The sequence below is a fragment of the Eurosta solidaginis genome, chromosome X, assembly GCF_040869045.1.
Source record: "Eurosta solidaginis isolate ZX-2024a chromosome X, ASM4086904v1, whole genome shotgun sequence".
NCBI lineage: Eukaryota > Metazoa > Arthropoda > Insecta > Diptera > Tephritidae > Eurosta > Eurosta solidaginis.
Genome location: NC_090324.1, coordinates 104,085,930 through 104,108,732, shown reverse-complemented (window position 1 = coordinate 104,108,732; position 22,803 = coordinate 104,085,930). Strand labels below are relative to the sequence as shown.

Here is a 22,803-nt window from a genome sequence, read left to right as displayed (position 1 = left end):
AATCGGTACTCCTTCCGTCCCACGACAAGGAGGATTAAATATAAGGGGCCAAATTCCGCCTTACAAAACCCCAAAAACCAAAATTCTATTTCCCCCGACTATCTAAAACCAGAGGCCCACGGTTGGTGATAGCATGGAAAGCATATTAAGGAACCCACGTCTTCGTGTCTCTCTATCCCCAAGCCTGCGTTTCTCCCGAGCCATATATTATAATCAACCCTCCGGTTTCGTGATGGTGCGAGTCTACCGGAGGGGAATACTAAAACGTACTACGCGATGGCAATGAGGAAAGGGAGCGCGGGACATAAAGACGCGTTCAACCACGCGCCGTGATGCTCCACTATCCCTAAGCTTGTCTCTCCCGAGGCCCTAATTATAATTAACCCTCGGTCTCGTGATGGTACAAGTCTACCGGAGGGCGATCCTACATCTTCTCTTTTTTTGTTCTCTACCCCCGGTCTCGTGTCGAGTCTACCGGAGGGAATCCTACACCTGACTACTGGAGGGCAATGGGGACAGGGAGAGAGATGCACGAAGACATGGGAGAGCTTACCAAAAGATCGCAAACAAAAAACATTTTTTTTTCCTATGTGCTTTAACAGTATTAACCGGGGGCCTCCGGAACAGAAAATCCCCAAGTTCACTCGCTCGCCCCGAGCGAGGACACCAGAAGCCATCCCATTCACTCGTTATCCCATAACGAGGACATCATAAAAGCCTACCGCAGAAGGGCGAACCGATCTGCCACAGAATCTAAGGGCTTTCGGCCCTTTGTATATTTTAAATTTCCCAAAGTCAACCCACATTCACTCTCCCCGAACGAGGACATCAGAACCCTAGCGCAGATCCACTGTCTACCAGAGAACATAAATGCACTCGGCCAAAAGCACGAGGCCAACATAATATTTTACTTAATGAATAGGGACGGCCATATTCTAAATATGGGTTAACCATATTAACCTCGGTTTGCAGAACTTTGCGGAAACCATGGAATCGTGGACTCGTGGACCTAACCCAAATCAAAATTCATCGTTCAACGTCAAAGAAAACCCGACTAGTAAATGAGTCACGTAAAGCAAAAAAATATATATCATTGGTAACTAGTGGAGATACCGTAACGAAGCGCACTCATTGAGTATGTTAAATGATTGTCCGGAACCTTCGTCTCCATTTAAGAGTTTGGAAAATAGGTTGTATTTGGAAATTAGCGGTTCACCTGGACCACTTCCATGAAGACTTAAAAGGACAAGAGCTTTCCGAAATTTCTGCATAAACGAGTGAATACTCCTTGTTTAGCAGGAGCGTAAAAAGATTGGACTCTTCTGTCCAAGTTAAGGTCGGAATATAGAGTTCTAAGGCAATAAGTCATTTCCTTTTATTTATTTTTGTCAGTTCATTGCGGCTGCTGCGTAGAGTATCGCCCTATCACAAAATATTTTTCAAAAAAATTCCCATTGCAGGAGTAGCACACAAACGTCCTATCTCAGAACTGGGTTGAGGAACGCCGTATCTCAGAATGCTTTTCATTAACTTAACTCCTCTTATGTCAAAAATGCATTGAACTTATGCTGAGATAGGAAGTTTTCGAGACAAATTCTGAGATAGTGTATTTTCGTATAAAATTCTAACGTGCGGCATTCTTCAAACAATTTCTGAAAGACTGACAAAACTAATATGACTTTATCAATTCACGAAATATTTAGTGGAAAAGTTTATTATTTCCCCAGAACCTTTGACATTTACAAATTTATTATCACTACTAATATACTACCTGGTCATTCGGCCCATTAAATTTTTAACTAACAAAGATACTTGTTTACTATTATTTCACTGAAGGGGATTGAATTATTCCCCGTTTCCCTACTTCGTACAAGTAACCCGTCAAGATTGCTCATCGAAGAACAAACCTCTAATAATTGAATTAAACTCACCCTCTCTTTGTTCATTGACTGATAGCTGCGCTTCGTGAAAGGATGTGTAACTCGTTACAGTGCACCACCAGATAAATTGGGTACTTCCGGATCCATGATCTCATCAATTTTCATTGGTTTCCTAACAAATTGTGAAGGCACCTAAGTGTCGCGTATTTTGCAAGGATGCTAATGACACCTAATTTTATTGGAAAGGAAATATGAAGTTTTCCATCGCACAGATTCATTTATGCGAATACGTTTATATCGTCTATGAAAGCTCAAACCACATATAAAACGTTTTCCAATGGCCTTAATACCAAAAAATGGAAATAATCCCATAGCCCGGTAGTAAGCCGACAGTCTTGGAGGCGATTTGATATAATCACTTCAAAAACTCAAAGAATACAACAACCAGAACAGGTGGTCGGAACTTTCACCGACGATATATATTTTAGGCTACAAATTATACTAACCGTAAGCTATTGTGCTTTCCTTGACATACGTGTACGTGAATCATTCCACACGCGTGAAATGTCCTCTGTTTGCGATTCACTGACACGACCCTTTTTAGTCGTACCACCTTTCTGTTGCTGTGTTGCAGATAATTCGGTCGACAAACGTTTACGATTAGCTAAAACTGCGTTATTAAAATTGGTGTTGTTCCCTGGACGTGCGTTCATGCTTAAAATAGTCCGTATCTAAATACTGTGACAGTGCTTTACGCTTTACATGCCGCGCCTCAATATTCATTCCGTGCTTCAGCATTTTTACGTTCACCCCATATTGTATGACGTGTTCTGTGAAATTTTGAACACTCTCGGTCAGGCCTACACTCAAGTTCTCTGTACGCTCAAATTCCAAACCAATAAACCACATCGCACAAGAGTTGGATGAACTTATGGGTGCACTACCACCACCACTTGATTGATTTTTATCATCATCATTGGCGCTGTTGTGTGTGCCGACAACAGCTGGTTTCTTATAATCAAATCATGTAGGATTTATATGTGCCAATGCAATGTGTTGATTACGTTCTAAATTACCAACCCACAAACGTATTTTTGACTCCACTAAGCCGCACCATTCGAGCTGGTCGTCGCCATTTTGCGATGTACCTAAAAGTACAATAGAGTGACGATATTTGTAAAAGAAACTAGGGGCTTCAAATAGTCGATCCCATGTCGCACGTCCGAGCATAATCCCATCAGTTGTAATCATACCTCGATTAAATTCATTAAGTATTACTTTCTTGGTTGATTCCGACACGTTGAAAGTGGAGGTTTGTTGAAGATATGCCGGTGTTATAATTGGCATAAGATGATCACGATCCGAGGCAGTAACGCGTGGATCCCAAACCGGAAACCTTAAATTGACATTGTCTGGATGCTTCAGCAGCACCGGATTTGGCCACTTCCAACGCGAGAATACCCAAAGGAATTTATGCCCTAAAGTGGAGGCTATTGCATTTGGATACAGTTGGCATGTGCGCGCCACAAACATAACCCACGTTACACCACCAAAGTAACTCAAACAATTAGAGTAAATGCCATGGTTTTTTTCCATAATGAATGTCTTTATAACATTGAAAAGATAGAAATATTAGATTATTAGTCAGCTAAAAAAAAAAAAAAAAAAAAAAAATTTTAATTTTTGATCATCACTCACGGTCGCTAAAAACTATGAAAGGCTATCAGCATATTTATAAATACGATTTAATATGATGAAGTCGGTCATTATGTACATATGAGAGAAATATTAAATTTTCAAGCTGTATCTTGACAACCCGTTGTAACTTAGTCTTGCTTTTTTGCATATTAGTCGAAGTCTAATAGCAGAACAATTCTACAAAGGATAATTTACCCCATATGGAGCTAAAGGCATTTTAACGCTCATATGGCCAACTCTAGAGGCCTATAACGCCTCTCCTAATCACAAGCATCAATCACTTTACAGCGCTATAGAATTTATACGAATGTACCTACACATTAGAATCTAGCGTGTGATTTGCATTTTAGGACACATTTAATCCCAATTTAGCTTCAGCTTCTTTTAAGGCCTTCATATTACGCTCACGTGTCTCTTCATCATCGTTTAGACGTTGAGCAGAGTGTGCACGCAGCTCAAAGGCAGAACAAAGCGCTGACGTGCACAATTCACATCTATAAACATTTTCACCAATGTGCAGGTGCATATGTCTAATACGATCATTACTTTGAGCAAAAGGGCGCTCGCAATAGTTGCACTTATAGGGGTTCTCTCCGGCAGGGGTACATATATGACGGCGCTGATCATCCGCTCGCACAAAGCTTAATTCACAATATTTGTATTTAAATGGTCTTTCACCATGATGCAGTTTCTGTCGCCGCAATTCTCCTGATTTGGCAAAGCTCGCAATTTGCGAATCTTCACAATGTTCCATTACTTCGTCATTGCCGTGTATAGTACCAGCAGCACTTGCCTGCTGCACTTCTGAAAAGCTTTCCCCAGCTTCCAAATCTGTAACTTCCAAGGTTAACTCTGGTGCCCACAAATATCCATGACAAAATCTGCAAAGAAAAAGAGAAAAAGCCATTAGTGCATGCATCAATGGGCATCGCAAAAGTGTGACAACTGACGGCGCGGCCGACGCCGCAGTTGGAGCACCCCTTTGCGATGCCGGTAACAAAAAAAAAGGAGCAACACATAAAACCCATCACCTCTCTTGGATCTCCATCACCAGTCACCTGAAAATAAAGAAAAATGAATTAATAATTTAAACTAAAAGAATATATCAAATGAACAAATCTTAAAACGAACTTACCATTTTCTTCCACAATTGTCCATGCGTCATGCTTCAATCGCCGTAGTAAAAAGAATTGAAAGAGCGAAAAAAAAATCATTCGATTTTTTTACCGCTTCTTTCAATTCAATGGAATTTTACATTCTATACACGGGTGTGTATGAATGTTCAGTTGCTTTGTCTTTTGCCGTTGGCATATTTGTAACCAACGTATGTACATATGTATGTATGTATGCCTACTTGGCTCGTCATATCATATTAGTGTTGAATAAAAAGAGCTACCTGGTACCGAAAACCCGCAAAACACAAAATCGGGATCGGCATTTTTTTAACCCATATGGGCGCCCGGGCAGTCCCAAAACATACTTACTCACAAAAATAAAGGCGAAAACCTCATTTAAAAATAATTATGGTCTCATTTACACAAAAAAAAAAAAAATCCTTTTTGATTTTTTTGCCTTCGGTACTGCTTGTTTTTTTTTGGCTGGGGGGGCAGGAATTGTTGTTTTTCAACAACAAATATCACAAAGAGTCATTATTAGGGCTCGGTACAAAACCAATCCGAGTCCCGAAATTAAAAAATCCGACATGACAAAGTCTCGAAATTGGAAAAAGTCAACTGTTTCTATCGGCCTAGTGTGCTACTGCCCCAGTGACCTAGTTTTTTTTTCAAGGGCAAGCAAATACATATATGTATATATACTCGTACGCCGCAAACTCACCATACCAGCTAGCAGCTGACCAATAAATACACGACAGGTTTGCATGGTACCTTTAGCATAATGGTACGCGCAGATAGAAGTCGTCGCGGAGAACGCATCGCCAATCTGCAAATTTATGTCAGGTGAACGTAAGTAACGCATCTCTGCTTGGTAAAAATTGTATTTGATAATATGCTTCGCATATGCACTTAATTTATCTATTCTAACATACAGTTTGTAATAAAAGACCTCCGCTTCACCCAACCAACCTCACGGCCGCTCGCCCCGGTACATCCATAAAATGCCACAGTGGCCTTGAGAGCGATACGACAAGTGAGACGCTGGAACGGAGACCTCGGCTTCTTCGGCCAGCCCAGAAAAACCTTAAACCCTCGGGTCTGGAACGGAGACCTCTGCCTCTTCGTCCAACAAAAAAAAAAAAAAACGCAAATCTGGAACGGAGACCTCGGCCTCTCCATCCGGACCAAAAAAAGCACAAAGAATAACAAAAAATGGTGCCATTCTGGAACGGAGACCTCGGCCTCTTCGTCCAGCCTTACTGGCCATCGACTATACATATATTGCGTTCTGAATTTCTATATTTAAGAATTATGTATAATTCAATGGCAAGAAATATTCACTTATATCTGTCCATAACCGTTACTTTTTCATCTTAGCTCAGGTGGCATTCTAAGCAAGTCGGAAAGGGTTCCCGACCATTTTGCGTCGCAGACGAACTCCTCATTTAGATTAAGTTTAGTTTGTAAGTCTTATATTCATTTTTCTCGTTTCAAGGGAGGTCATTGGCGGAAAACGATGTTGCGTATCGCAAGGGGGCCGGCATGTTTAGGCAGGATGCCTAACTTTTCCGCATCTGATTGCGATCCCTCCAATGCAACTCTGCAAATCTATACTTGATACTCGACTTAATTTATAACCACCCACACCATCACCGCCACATGCATGTTCATGCATGTTTTTTTTTTTTTTTTTAATATTGTAATCCCTTTATTTCTTAATTTTACATAATAAAACGCATCTATTATAACGAGAAATTCTCGTCTTCTCTTATTTATTTGCGCATACACCCGCTTATTGAGATCGACCCCGGTGCGCCGACCTACCTCCAGGAGCACACGCACCCCGGCCGAACACTTATGGCTAGGTGTATAAATAGATATGATAGGTGTGGCTGTCTACTTTGCGTAAGTGGTATCTCTGGATGAATAGGAAGCAGACAAAGTTTAACGATAGGTCTAGTTAGAATTCCCTGTTGGGTTCGTATGTCGGCCATTCGCACTTTCCCGTAGGAATCCTCATAGATCTTCTCGATGCAGCTTAATCGCCATTCGTTTAGAGGAAGCAATTGGTTTTTAATAACGACAAACTCCCCGATGGATAGATTTTTCTGTGGAACTTTCCACTTATATCTTTGGTGTAGCTCCTTAAGATACTCATCTTTCCAACGCTGATTGAATTGCTGGTGCCATAATTTAGTTTCTCCTAACGGTTTTGAAGTGACAAATTGTCGTTGCGGGGTTCTGGTGTGGCAAGAAGAGTACCACCTCCTAAGAAATGACCTGGTGTTAGGGCTAAAAGCTTTTAGGGATCGCTAGATATGGGTGAAAGTGGTCAAGAGTTTAAGATGGCTTCTATTCTCGCAAGTCTTGTTGCAAGCTCTTCGAATGTGAATCTGTGGTTTCCGGAAACTGGCTTAAAATTTAGTTTGCAACTCTTGACGCCGGCCTTCCAGAGGCCTCCCATGTGTGGAGCATTAGGAGGTAGAAACCTACACTCGAAGTCCTGTACGCAATACTTTGACCTGACGTCATCTGATGAATCTTTGACGAACTCATTAAAAACCTGTTGATATGCGCGACTGGCGCCGACGAAGTTTTTCCCATTATCCGAAAGGACACACTGGGGCAGGCCGCGTCTTGCGACGAATCTTGTGAAGGTAGCTTGGAATGCCTTAGTGGAGAGATCCGAGCAAGGTTCTAGGTGGATGGCCTTGGTTGAGAAACAGACGAACACACAGACGTAACCTTTAAGAACAGGTGAGTTTCGCAATGGTGATGATTTTATATGGAAGGGACTTCCAAAGTCAATTATGGCATATGTAAAAGGGGAAAAATCGGATCGTTCTGGTAATAGAGCAGCCATGATCTTTGAACTTGAATTTTGTTTGAAGATAGTGCATGCTTTACAAATTTTGTATGCAACTTTTCACTTTTTACTTAAGTCTGGTTATAAAATATTCCTGCCTCGCAGTCCTGATCATCAATTGGTGTTCGGAGTGCATCAATAAGTTGTGGAAAAACTAGAGGAACAGGTAACAGAGACTTGAAGCTTCCGGAATGATGATTGGATACTTTTCGCGATAGGGGATAAAGGATTTTGCCAACCGGCCGTTTACTCGAAGAAGTTGATCTTGATCTAAGGGGGGTTCAAAGTCAGCAGTGAGCTCTTCTTGGAAATTGTTTGTTTATTAGTTAGACTGCTATACTCTTTGGGATAATGTCTTTCTTGGGCGAGCTTTATAAGTCGCACATTTACCCAATGGATTTCCTTTTGAGTTAGGACTATTGTTTCGTACCTGGTTTCTTAAGTGGACTGTATTAGATTTGGTTTGATCCGATGAATGAAGCGAAACATATTGACTATAACTCGCAAGGTTTTGGGCCAAGAAGAGAGGCGATCGAGAATGTCAGACTTGGTTTCCGGGGAATGAAAAGCTTCTACTTTGCGTTCTTCGAGAGAAGCAACCTTTTTTGAGCGTGATGTTGGCGATTGCTCTGTTGGTTTCAAGAGCCACGTCGGTCCATGCTACCAGAGCGATTTATTGAGTAGGTCTTGCGGACGGCAACCCCGTGTACCAGGTCAGCGGGATTGTCATTCGTGGATACGAGTCGCCACTAGATATTTCCAACATTTTGAATGATTTGCGAAATGCGATTGGTCACGTATACTTTCCACATGCAAGGAGGTTTTTCTAACCAAGAAAGGATTATGGAAAAATCTTACCATAAAAGATTTCCGTATCTCGTAGGCGAAGTTGCTTTGTAACATTTTTGATACATTTCGATAACAAAACGGCACCACACAGCTCTAAGCGCGGGAGGCTTACTGTTTGAAATGGTGCTACTTTAGTTTTGGAGAAAAGAAGATGTGAAGCTATGGTATTACTATTATCAGTTCTTATATAGATGGATGCGCAAAAAGCCTTTTCGGAGGCATCACAAAATCCGTGAATCTGAACTTTACGACTTGGTGTAAATTCCGCCCACCTAGGGATTTGTATTTCTCCTATACTGGGTAGATCCGAAATAACCTGATTCCATTTTTGAAGCGACTGTGGATTGACGCATTCGTCCCATCCAGTTCCTTCTAGCCATATTTGCTGCAGAAGTATTTTGGCTTGAGTTATAATGGGCGAAAGCCACCCTGCGGGGTCAAAAAGTTTCGATACCGAGGATAGGATTTGCCCCTTTCGTTGCCTCTGTAACATGGTATCCGTGGAATATGAAAAGAAATAATTTAAAGCATTCCACTGGATGTCGAGAGTTTTGGTGGAGCTTGAGGAATCAATCTTGAGAAAATCGGAATCTAGTAGGTCTTCTGTTGGTATATGTCGCAGAAGTTCAGAATGATTAGAAGTTTTTTTCTTTAAAGGGGACCCAGCTGAATTAAGGCATTGGAAGTGTTCAGACTGAGCCAATAGGCAACTCGAAGGTCATGTCCCCCCTTTAGTATGTCATCGGCATAGGTCTCTTCGGTGGGAATTCTCTTAGCCAAAGATGGTAAGTTTGGGAATCATTTGCTAACTGGAGTAGTGTGCAGATGACCAGATATAGCGCACAATTAACTCCGAAAGTTACCGTTCTTAGCGCGAAGTCTGACAGTTTGACCTCGTTTTTTCTGCGAAATTCTTTGAAATTGCTGATCGTCTTCATGCAATAGAATTTGTCTGTACATTTTTTGAATATCGCCGTTAAATACGTATTTGTACAATCGCCCATTTAAAATCACAAGCATGAGATCTAATTGTAGAGAAGAACCTATATGAAGTATGTCGTTAAGAGAAACTCCCGATGCTGTTACAGCGAAAAATTTTTTGGTCATCTAAGATCTCATAAGCCATTATGATCCGATACTTAGAGATCATTTGGAGAAAGTTAGGATTTCACAACAGCAGCACAAACCAGAGATTCAGAACGAGTTTATAGAGATTTGTGCAAAGCACGTGAGGGACCTATATTAGATCAAGGCAAGAAAGCCAAATATTTTGCTAATATCGTTGATGCTATGCTTGATGCTAGTCACGTTGACTACGTTCATTTTGCGCTAACTCCATTTCAATTCGAAAGCAACAAATTTTACAATTCAAAACGGTTTTTAGCTTTCGTGAATTGTAACCAAAAAACTGGTCAGAAAATCGCTGATCCAATTTGCCATACTCTAGGTAAACATAAAATCCCATTAAAAGATTGTCGTGCACAAGGAAAGGAGCTTAAAATGGAGCACTACGTCACATTCTCGACAAAAGCTTGAATGCTGATTACTCGCCTTGTGCAACCCACAGTCTCAATTTATGTGGTGTTGATGCTGCAGAATGTTGTACGGCTGCAATTACTTTCTTCTGAGTTGTACAAATATGTTTTACTATTTTTAGCAGTACTCCACAACGACGGGACATCTCAAAAAAAAAAAAAATGTGCCGAGCTTTCAGACAAAAGCCAAATTCGACTGCGCAAGCATACGGAGTTGTTACCGGCATTCTCAAGTACATCAACAAGTTCGAATGTATCTTGCTGTCCTCAATTTGGTTCAAACTACTGACTACCATTAATGAAAGAAACGTGGTCCTCCAAGCTAGAGGCGCCACCATAGATGCCTTATTAGCTGATTTGAAGTTAACCAGGAACCAATGTGAAATAATTTTAAACGAATGCAAAACAATTGCTTTTCAATTAAACAACTCGCCAAAGTTTCCGGATATTCGAAAGATAAAACCCAAAAGATGTTCTGAAGATAATTTAAATGAGATGATTACGGATGATTCAGAGTCTGATTTTAAAAACAATACATTCCTGGTGATCGTTGACTCGGTAATTACTGGCATTACTGAACGATTTGCAGCTATTAGAAATTTGAGCGAGACGTTTCCTGTATGAGGGTCCTTATAGAGTTATTGAAGAAGATATTAAAAATTTTAAAATTGAGATAAATAATGAAATTAAATCTTTTCCTATTGATCCTTTAAAACCAGCAATGTTTGATAAAATACAGATACCTAACACAAAAACAAAAAAGAAAGTAACTTTTAATTTATTTAACCTTAAATCTCCGGAAGGGGGAGTATTGTAGGGTTATATTTATATTCAGCTTTAAATGTACCTACTTTAAATAAATTAAATTTTTGCTCTTGTTAATTTTTTTTTATATTTCAATTTTGAAATGATTGTTTCAAAATTTTTCATTCAGATATAAATTTTTAAAACGAATTGTTAACATACATTTAGAAGTGAATATTAAAAGACATTTTTATATAAAAATAAATAGTGGTATATTTATTGCATACTACAGTATCCGCTGGCCTTTGTCGTCTTGATGTGACGGCAATGATTTGTTCAAAATAATACTTCGTTGACTGAGTTTGATGTGTTCTCGACGATGGTAGTTGATGAAAGAGATCGAAAATTAAGTGACAATAGACTATATACTATGCAACACTGGAAGCACAGTACTTGAAATGGCGTACTGTTTCCCAGCGCTTCTCCAACTCCAGTCCACAGAACTGCTTAAAAAGTGGAGCGAATGGAACCTGTCGCACACAAGGCAGTTGTGAACATCTAAATTTCGCCGCGGGCGAGATGGATTGGAGGATTCCAAACTACCGCGACCAGAAACGACACGCGAGGTATGTGGTGAAAGGCCCCCTCGGCCGGAACCGCCAACTCGGCGCCTGTAAATGAGATGAACTTTAGTAAAAGATCTCGATAAAATTATGGCTATGTGTATAAATAGATATGATAGGTGTGGCTGTCAACTTTGCGTAAGTGGTATCTCTGGATGAATAGGAAGCAGACAAAGTTTAACGATAGGTCTAGTTAGAATTCCCTGTTGGGTTCGTATGTCGGCCATTCGCACTTTCCCGTAGGAACCCTCATAGATCTTCTCGATGCAGCTTAATCGCCATTCGTTTGGGGGAAGCAATTGGTCTTTAATAACGACAAACTCCCCGATGGATAGATTTTTCTGTGGAACTTTCCACTTATATCTTTGGTGTAGCTCCTTAAGATACTCATCTTTCCAACGCTGATTGAATTGTTGGTGCCATAATTTAAGTTTCTCCTAACGGTTTTGAAGTGACAAATTGTCGTTGCGGGGTTCTGGTGTGGCAAGAAGAGTACCACCTCCTAAGAAATGACCTGGTGTTAGGGCTAAAAGCTCTTAGGGATCGCTAGATATCGGTGAAAGTGGTCAAGAGTTTAAGATGGCTTCTATTCTCGCAAGTATTGTTGCAAGCTCTTCGAATGTGAATCTGTGGTTTCCGGAAACTGGCTTAAAATTTAGTTTGAAACTCTTGACGCCGGCCTTCCAGAGGCCTCCCATGTGTGGAGCATTAGGAGGTAGAAACCTACACTCGAAGTCCTGTACGCAATACTTTGACCTGACGTCATCTGATGACTCTTTGACGAACTCATTGAAATCCTGTTGATATGCGCGAATGGCGCCGACGAAGTTTTTCCCATTATCCGAAAGGACACACTGGGGCAGGCCGCGTCTTGCGACGAATCTTGTGAAGGTAGCTTGGAATGCCTTAGTGGAGAGATGCGAGCAAGGTTCTAGGTGGATGGCCTCGGTTGAGGAACAGACGAACACACAGACGTAACTTTCAAGAACAGATGAGTTTCGCAGTGGTGATGATTTTATATGGAAGGGACCTCCAAAGTCAATTATGGTATATGTGAAAGGGGAAAATCGGATCGTTCTGGTAGTAGAGCAGCCATGATCTTTGAACTTGGATTTTGTTTGAAGATAGTGCATGCTTTACAAATTTCGTATGCAACTTTTCACTTTTTACTTAAGTATGGTTATAAAATATTCCTGCCTCGCGGTCCTGATCATCAATTGGTGTTCGGAGTGCATCAATAAGTTGTGGAAAAACTAGAGGAACAGGTAACAGAGACTTGAAGCTTCCGGAATGATGATTGGGTACTTTTCGCGATAGGGGATAAAGGAATTTGCCAACCGGCCGTTTACTCGAAGAAGTTGATCTTGATCTAAGGGGGGGTTCAAAGTCAGCAGTGAGCTTTTCTTGGAAATTGGTTGTTTATTAGTTAGATTGCCATACTCTTTGGGATAATGTCTTTCTTGGGCGAGCTTTATAAGTCGCACATTTACCCAATGGATTTCTTTTTGAGTTAGGACTATTGTTTCGTACCTGGTTTCTTAAGTGGACTGTATTAGATTTGGTTTGATCCGATGAATGAAGCGAAACATATTGGCTATAACTCGCAAGACTTTGAGCCAAAAAGAGAGGCGATCGAGAATGTCAGACTTGGTTTCCGGGGAATGAAAAGCTTCTACTTTGCGTTCTTCGAGAGATCGAGAGAAGCAACCTTTTTTGAGCGTGATGTTGGCCATTGCTCTGGTAGTTTCAAGAGCCACGTCGGTCCATGCTACTAGAGCGATTTATTGAGTAGGTCTTGCGGACGGCAACCCCGTGTACCAGGTCAGCGGGATTGTGATTCGTGGATACGAGTCGCCACTAGATATTTCCAACATTTTGAATGATTTGCGAAGTGCGATTGGTCACGTATACTTTCCACGTGCAAGGAGGTTTTTCTAACCAAGAAAGGATTATGGAAAAATGTGACCATAAAAGATTTCCGCATCTCGTAGGCGAAGTTGCTTTGTAACATTTTTGATTCATTTCGATAACAAAACGGCACCACACAGCTCTAAGCGCGGGAGGCTTACTGTTTGAAGTGGTGCTACATTAGTTTTGGAGAAAAGAAGATGTGAAGCTATGGTATTACTATTATCAGTTCTTATATAGATGGATCCGCAAAATGCCTTTTCGGAGGCATCACAAAATCCGTGAATCTGAACTTTACTACTTGGTGTAAATTCCGCCCACCTAGGGATTTGTATTTCTCCTATGCTGGGTAGATCCGAAATAAACTGATTCCATTTTTGAAGCGACTGTGGATTGACGCATTCGTCCCATCCAGTTCCTTCTAGCCATGTTTGCTGCAGAAGTATTTTGGCTTGAGTTATAATGGGCGAAAGCCACCCTGCGGGGTCAAAAAGTTTCGATACCGAGGATAGGATTTGCCCCTTTCGTTGCCTCTGTAGCATGGTATCCGTGGAATATGAAAAGACATAATTTAAAGCATTCCACTGGATGCCGAGAGTTTTGGTGGAGCTTGAGGAATCAATCTTGAGAAAATCGGAATCTAGTAGGTCTTCTGTTGGTATATGTCGCAGAAGTTCAGAATGATTAGAAGTTTTTTTCTTTAAAGGAGACCCAGCTGAATTAAGTCATTGGAAGTGTTCAGACTGAGCCAATAGGCAACTCGAAGGTCATGTCCCCCCGTTAGTATGTCATCGGCATAGGTCTCTTCGGTGGGAATTCTCTTAGCCAACAGATGGTAAGTTTGGGAATCATTTGCTAACTGGAGTAGTGTGCAGATGACCAGATATAGCGCACAATTAACTCCGAAAGTTACCGTTCTTAGCGCGAAGTCTGACAGTTTGACCTCGTTTTTTCTGCGAAATTCTTTGAAACTGCTGATCGTCTTCATGCAATAGAATTTGTCTGTACATTTTTTGAATATCGCCGTTAAATACGTATTTGTAAAATTGCCAATTTAAAATCACAAGCATGAGATCTAATTGTAGATAAGGACCTATATGAAGTATGTCGTTAAGAGAAACTCCCAATCCTGTTGGCTTGGAAGCATTAAAAACCACCCAAGCCTTGGTAGATTTACTGTCAGGTTTGACGAAAGAGTAGTGGGGTAAGTAGTATGAAAAATAACAATCCTTTTTATAAATTTCCCAGGAAGTACTAGGCTTCATGTGGTCAAGTGATAAATATTCCTTCAAAACGTTATTATACTCATCTCTGAGTTCTGGTTTTTTATCAAGCGATTCTTCCATGCGAAAGGCTTGCAACATTGCTTGGGAACGCGATGAATCAAGCGGTAGGCTCAGTGGAAAATCTGATTTGAAAGGTAATCTAACGACGTATCGTCCATCTGGTTGCCTATAGGTGATATTTTGATACATCTGTTCACAAAAGGTATCTGCTTCGGAGGGCGTCTGCAGTAAAGACGAGAGGGGGGGGGGCGGTCTCCCGGGCCGGGGTTTCTCAGGAGGCCCGCGATTTAGAGGCACTAAGACATTTGTGTTTAATTCAGGAGAGTATGTTTTTGTTCCTTGTGGAAATTTTAAGCCGAATTTCAAAAGCAATGAAGATTGATAATGCTTTTTTGCCTGGGCCTTCGTACAGTGAGGAGAAAATAAAGACATCATACAAAAATGTACGTTTACATGAATCCGAAATCGTAAAATTTTGTGGTGACATTGATGAAGGTTCACGTTCAAAAAGTCTTCAAATAATTCCACCAACTCTGTATCAAAATCCAGATTATTTAAACGACTTCGACATCGATACCTTGAATATTGAGGTTTTGCGATCTGAAGAATTCAACGAAATAGTTCGGCGAGGCCATCAAAAGCGTCCTGTTATTTTTCCAAGTGATTGTCCTAACGAGGCATTTCCTACCTCGTTGTTAAACAGAATCTTGCCAAATGGGGATAAAGCGGAACGTAACTGGTTAGTGTAAAGTGCCATAAACTGCCATCACACGAAATTAATGTTACGAATTTATTGAAACTACGCTTATTTTACACCTTCTGCAAACGTTCGAATCGCTAAACTCCAATATTCAACAATGCAAAATGGTCTTTATTAGACTACTTTTTAAGTACTTCACAATAGCTCTTACTTCACAACTAATTGCGTGTTTAAACCAAACTGATTCGCCATGCCTCAGCTTGTGCTGTTTTTATACTCCTCGGTTTCCTCGTTCACGCATTTCTCCTAAGGTCTAGTAATTTCGTGAACCTGATGCTTGTGTACCAGCTATATACACGTATATTTGTAATTTGTATCCATACTAATATTCGTCACAATATTCAAGATCACATTAAATGTTATATTCAATGGCGATCTTTACAAAATCTAATTCAAAAGGAGGCTACCATTGATATACTTATCTATGAACAGCTAATCACTGAAACTCAAAAGTGGAAAGAAATTTTATATAGAATTTTGGACACTATTTTATTTTTGAGGACTAGCTTTCAGAGGCGAAAGTACATATCTTGGTGAAGGAAACAGCGGACATTTTTGGGCATCTAAGATCTCATAAGCCATTATGATCCGATACTTAGAGATCATTTGGAGAAAGTTAGGATTTCACAACAGCAGCACAAACCAGAGATTCAGAACGAGTTTATAGAGATTTGTGCAAAGCACGTGAGGGAAACTATATTAGATCAAGGCAAGAAAGCCAAATATTTTGCTAATATCGTTGATGCTATGCTTGATGCTAGTCACGTTGACTACGTTCATTTTGCGATAACTCCATTTCAATTCGAAAGCAACAAATTTTACAATTCAAAACGGTTTTTAGCTTTCGTGAATTGTAACCAAAAAACTGGTCAGAAAATCGCTGATCCAATTTGCCATACTCTAGGTAAACATAAAATCCCATTAAAAGATTGTCGTGCACAAGGAAAGGAGCTTAAAACGGAGCACTACGTCACATTCTCGACAAAAGCTTGAATGCTGATTACTCGCCTTGTGCAACCCACAGTCTCAATTTATGTGGTGTTGATGCTGCAGAATGTTGTACGGCTGCAATTACTTTCTTCGGAGTTGTACAAATATGTTTTACTATTTTTAGCAGTACTCCACAACGATGGGACATCTCAAAAAAAAAAATGTGCCGAGCTTTCAAACAAAAGCCAGATTTGACTGCGCAAGCATACGGAGTTGTTACCGGCATTCTCAAGTACATCAACAAGTTCGAATGTATCTTTCTGTCCTCAATTTGGTTCAAACTACTGACTACCATTAATGAAAGAAACGTGGTCCTCCAAGCTAGAGGCGCCACCATAGATGCCTTATTAGCTGATTTGAAGTTAACCAGGAACCAATGCGAAACAATTTTAAACGAATGCAAAACAATTGCTTTTCAATTAAACATTTCGCCAAAGTTTCCGGATATTCGAAAGAGAAAACCCAAAAGATGTTCTGAAGATAATTTAAATGAGATGATTACGGATGATTCAGAGTCTGATTTTAAAAACAATACATTCCTGGTGATCGTTGACTCGGTAATTACTGGCATTACTGAACGATTTGCAGCTATTAGAAATTTGAGCGAGACGTTTTCCTGTTTGTAGCAAATTGAAGATATGGATGAAACTATGGCTCGGGCGAGCGCAGCAAAATTTGTCGAAAAATACAAGTCGGACATTTCTCAAAGCTTAGAATGCGAAATAATTCTCTTGAAACACATTTACGAAGCAAATTTTGATAAAGGTATTTCACCATTGGAATTGCTAAATACATCTAAATATTTTCAAAATCTGTATACAATTTTCCACAACATTTGTGTTGCTTTACGTATCTTTTGCACCATACCACTATACCTGTCACTGTAGCTACTAGCTAGTGCAGAACGTTCCTTCAGCGTCCCTTCAAGAATCAAAAACTATCATAGATCGTGTTCATATAAAGAGCCAGTTTTAGGACTTGCCACGCTTTGTGTTGAATCCGTTTTGGTAAGACAGTTAAATTTTGATATTATTATAAAAAATTTTGCAGCGAAAAAAAAACAAGAAACCTTGGAACCTTCTATATTTAATAATTAAAATCATCAGCGGTCGCCCTGGTGTGATGGTAGCGTGCTCCGCCTACCACACCGAGGATCCTGGGTTCAAGCCCCGGGCAAAGCAACATCAAAAATTTTAGATAGAAGATTTTTCAATTAGAAGAAAATTTTCCTAAGCGGGGTCGCCCCTCGGCAGTGTTTGGCAAGCACTCCGAGTGTATTTCTGCCATGAAAAGCTTTCAGTGAAAACTCATCTGCCTTGCAGATGCCGTTCGGAGTCGGCATAAAACAAGTAGGTCCCGCCCCGCCAATTTGTAGGATAAATTAAAAGGAGCACGACGCAAATTGGAAGAGAAGCTCGGCCTAAAATCTCTTCGGAGGTTTTCGCGCCTTACATTTATTATTATTTTTTTTATCAGAGATGTATTAAAATGTTACCAAATAACTAGAAAAGATTATTTGAAACAATACGTGACTGTTAAAAGAGAATTTTATTTTTACGTTACAATAAAATAGTATAAATAATAAATATTCTGTGTTAATTTTATTTTCAGTTCTTAGTCCAAAAATCATTTAGTTGATGTGGCAAAGTTTTTTTTTTATGTAATCCACCAATAATTATTCATGAATTAGACGTCATTAATTCAAATTAATCAAATGTGTTAGTGAATTTTTATAGGGGGCGCGTAAATTGTTTGGTCCCGGGCCCGGGTTTTCTATTTACGGCCCTGGGTGTATGACTCTCCGATACTTCCTCTAACTCCCAAAACCGTTGAAGTTGTGAATTAAGACTTTCGTTGGAATAGTCCACGACATGGGTGTGGAATGCGGAGCATTCGGTAGATTTTAAAGGCCCACTTAAGTACCATCCGAATATGGTATTTTGTGCGAGAAGACTACAAAGCACTTTGTGTTTAACTCCCGGAAGCAAAAGTTCTGGTATTAAATCGCTGCCGATTAGAAGATCGATTTGAGAGGGTGTGAAGAAAAGTGGGTCGGCAAGGTCGAAAGCCTTAATTTCCAAGGCATATGGTTTTTTGATTTGGAACGTAAGTAACGTGCTAGTGAGTTTGTGGAGAACAATCGTTTTGGTGCTAATACGAATGTTATGCCGTTTGGCGACAAGGTTAAGATTGCAGACACGCTTTGAATTTTCGACAATCTTACCGCCCATCCCACTAATGGAAAAGTTAACTCGATTGGTAGGGAGCTGCAAACGATTTTGAATATTTTCAGAGATGAAGGTTTTCTGAGATCCTTGATCGATTAGAGCTCGGAGCGTATATAGCTGACCCAAGTGTTCTATTTGTACCTGGGTTGGAAGCAAAGTTTTTTCGTTGTTGGTAGAAAAGTTAGCTTGAACATTGAATTCGGCTTCAGGCGAAGGCTTAGGAGAATCCTTACCCTCCGTAATATCAAAAATAGGATGTCTTGGTTTACTTGATTTGGCGTCTGATGTTTCCGTATGCAACAAGGTGGTTGCATGTTTTTTTGATTTTGGGTTTTGGTTCTGAACTGGTCCCTTGGGATCCGGTTTAGGGGTAGAAGTCGGATGCAGAATGGTATGATGGGACATCTTACAATGGAAATATTTGAATGCACTGTGGCAGTCGGTGAGGAGATGGTTGTAAGTCAAGCAATTGGAGCAGAAACCATTTGTGCAGAATCTCAAGGAGTGATTTTTCTCGCATAGCTTGCATTTGACGGACAGTTTTTCCTGCGAATGGCACGATTGAATCTTTGAGGAGGGTTTTGATGATATTGAATTTCGGGTTTTGGTGGTTTTATACCTGTGTAGGCGCTCCACCACTTCATAGCGAATAGTTAGAAACTCATCCATTTGGGACCAGCTGGGAAAGTCTTTTCGGGACTTAAGCGGCTGTTCCCATAGAGATAGGGTTTCGTCAGGTAGCTTAATGGAACATAAGTAGACAAGAATGGGATCCCAGTCAGAATGGAAACGCCTTGAGTTTTGAGGCAGGAAAGACATTCGTTTATGGTACATTGAATTTTTTGGATAGCTTAGCTGTTTTCCGAGTTGGCAGACGGGAGATTGAATAGGGTTTTCATCTGTTTGTCAATGAGAAGTCGTTTGTTTTCAAAGCGCGCTCTTAACGCTTCCAAAGCTAGAGAGAAATTTTCACCCGATAGACTCTACTGCTTGACTATGGCACCTGCCTTGTCTTTGGTTTTGTTCCGCAAGTGATACAGTTTTTGTGCTGGAGCTAGCTTAGGGTGATTTAGGTACACTGCTGTGAACATGTCACGAAAGGCGGGCCATTCTTCATAGCTACCGTAAAAGGTCTGTGTGTCATATGCATGGAACAGAAGTTTCAACTAAAGGCATGGAAAGTCGATTGGTACTGGCTGAACTAGATGTGTTGCCTTGCAATATTTTTAGTCGATCCATGATATGCGACTTACAAATGTAGAAACTCTCCGTGAACAGTTGAAATTTTTTAGTTGCTTCTTCTTTAAAATCAGTTAAGGTCTTGAAGTTTAACTTCAAGTAGGGTATCCGTCTGATCTTCTTTGTCAAATTGTGTACAGAAAAACACAATATTGTTTGAATCGGAAATAAAGTCAACCATGATTGGTGAATCAGTGGACATGGTGACGCTCGTTTGGAAAAACTTAGAAGCGAAAACTTTAAGCTCTTGACTTTATTGGACTTGAAGTCTGCAAACCGTGTAGGCGAAAATAGTTAAAATAAAAGAGTTTTTCTAAGCGCACTGAAATATTAGGTGCTGCGGCAAGCAGACTCATGATGAACCCAAAGATAGACCGCTTAGGGTGGACAGAAAATATGTGTTAGCTAGTCAGATGGACGTAGCTCTCCAGACGTTTATATACGTGGTTGTATAAAAAATATAACTACTAAATAAACGTGTGCAAAACGATAAATTAGATAAGTATATTTGTAACAAGATTGTACGGTAGTCGAGTGCAAATAAGAGAGATTGATGCTTTTTACTCCTAGCTGATGACGAGAAACCAAAAAACTATAGTAACTTTTCAAAGGTCTTCGGTGTATTGCGGTCGTTACGGTACAAAATTGCTTGCTGACTGTCCACACTGTCCTTGAATTTTCTATCTCTCGTTCCTTCGGATGATCCGATGCCAACGTAGGTTTGATGTGGATGAGGCACTCGATGTGTGCTCGGATGTTGGCTTTACAACCGCAGGTAACCCTTAACACAAATGAAATAGACAGGTATGGGCGGCACTGAAAGGCTAAGTATGACCGCAAGTATATTCTCAGACGTCACTATTATTTCCTGGGTTTTAAATAATTGATAATTTCTCTACTTGATCTGTAAATACTCCAGGTATTCCGACTGAAAACCACGAGTATACTCTCGATAGCAAATGCATACTTAATCATTTAGGTTATGTCAGATAATTATATACAACTGCAGAGCAGCAAACTTTTATAAATTCGAGAATTTTTACTATATGAGACATTTACTGGGAAATACTAAGGAATTTTGGGACGAAAAACCGACTGATTTATGTACGTATGTACTTGGAATGAATATGGTGGATTTAACGCTGGCGCATGCAGCAAGTCTCACCGCGAAATTGCACAAAACTTTGAATAAGTGCTTAAACTTTTGTTATTTTTTCTTAAATTCCGTCACTTTCATTGTGACATTTTCCCAAGCTATGACTACAACAGATCTTCCGATTCCTGATTAGTTTAGATCACGTATTACTGGCCCCCTTCGCAGGCAGCTTTTCCTCCGCCTTCACCACTCGGGGTATCGTGGGGAGCAGTACTTAATCTTCCACATTCAACCTTGGGCCTTCTTGTTTTTGAAGGTCTGGAACAACTCTCTGCGGCCATTCTAAAGTCGCGTTATTGGTATATGTCATCAGTCTAACTTCATTGTGCCATCCAGCTGTTTCGAAGACTGGTAGCCGTCAGTTTGGTTCATCATGCCCATGACATCTGCGAAAGCCACTATGACTCAAGCTTCACAGTACATCAAAATTCGTTCTTCAGGTGGAAGTATGCGCTGACCAAATTTTAGCTTTTATAAAATGAGGGAGGTCTGGAATTTGAGAGTTCTTAGACTGTTATCCTCTTCACATTTTTAATTCGGCTCTCAAGCTTGAGGACTTCTTCTAATAACTGTTGCCTATCGTTAGACTACACTGCGTATGACAATTAAGCTATCCGTAAAAAAATTGCTTTGACGGGCAGAATATAACAAATTATGATCTAAAAATAACCTGTGCAAAATTTCAGCGGAATAGAAACTTTTAGAACTGCCACGTTGCATTTGAATATTTTTAAAACCATACGAATTCGGGGCAATAATAAATAAATGTAAGGCGCGATAACCTATGAAAAGATTTTAGGCCGAGCTTCTCTTCCAGTGTGCGTCGTGCTCCTTTTAATTTTTCCTTGTTTCATGGCAACTCCGAACAGAATCTGCAAGGCAGATCAGTTTTCGCTGAGAGCTTTTCATGGCAGAAATACACTCGGAGTGCTTGCCAAACACTGCAACAGTTTTAACAAGTAATGAAGCCTAAGCTCGCGGTGTAACCGAACATTACACACTAAGCTGAGAGCTTTGGAGACAAAATTGTCTTTTTCATAGATACATACAAATGGTAATACTAAAAAGTGGAGCAACTTGCCTTTGCTATCTTTCTTCAACTATCAATTTGTTTTATTTCAATATTGTTTTTAAATATGATTAATTTGGTTAAATTTGAACGCATTTCTTTATATTTTTTTTAAATCACCCCTGAAATATTTTCTAAGCGCTCTTAATTATGAGTCCGATAAGAGTCCAAAATTGTAGACAAAGGGTGAGGTTTTTTGGAATGATTTTCCTTTATTCTTTGCCAAATAAGGGAAAATCACCATGTACGAAAATGGACCTAGGGTAACCCTGGAATGTGTTTGTATGACATGGGTATCAAATAAAAGGTATTAAAGATTATTTTAAAAGAGAGTGGACCTTAGTTCTATAGTTGGACGCCTTTTCGAGATAGCGCCATAAAGGTAGACCAGGGGTGACTCTATAATGTGTTTGTACGATATGGGTATCAAATTAAAGGTATTAATGGGGGTTTTAAAAGAAAGTGGCCCTTAGTTGTATATGTGAAGGCGTTTTCGTGATATTAACCAAAATGTTGACCAGGGTGACCCAGAACATCATATGTCGGTCCCGCTAATTTATTTATATATGTAATATCACGAACAGTACCAAGGGCTTTTGATTTCGCCCTGCAGAACTTTTTCATTTTCTTCTACTTAATATGGTAGGCGTCACACCCGTTTTAAAAAGTTTTTTCTAAAGTTATATTTTGCGTCAAAAACCAATCCAATCATCATGTTTCATCCCTTTCTCGTATTTGGTATAGGATTATGGCATTTTTTTTTTAATTTTTCAAAATTTTCGATTTCGAAAAAGTGGGCGTGGTCATAGCCGGATTTCGCCCATTTTAAATACTAAGATAAAGTCTCCATGTTCCCA

At 40.0% G+C, this 22,803-nt stretch overlaps 1 protein-coding gene and 1 pseudogene across 10 annotated transcripts in view; one reads left to right on the top strand and one right to left on the bottom strand.

The window, feature by feature from the left end:
• CaMKII (Calcium/calmodulin-dependent protein kinase II) overlaps positions 1-22,803 on the top strand; it is a 3,892,153-nt gene that overhangs the window by 2,881,153 nt on the left and 988,197 nt on the right. The gene's annotated exons all lie outside the window — the stretch shown is intronic.
• On the bottom strand, positions 2,393-3,476 carry LOC137234497 (poly(A) polymerase gamma pseudogene; annotated as a pseudogene).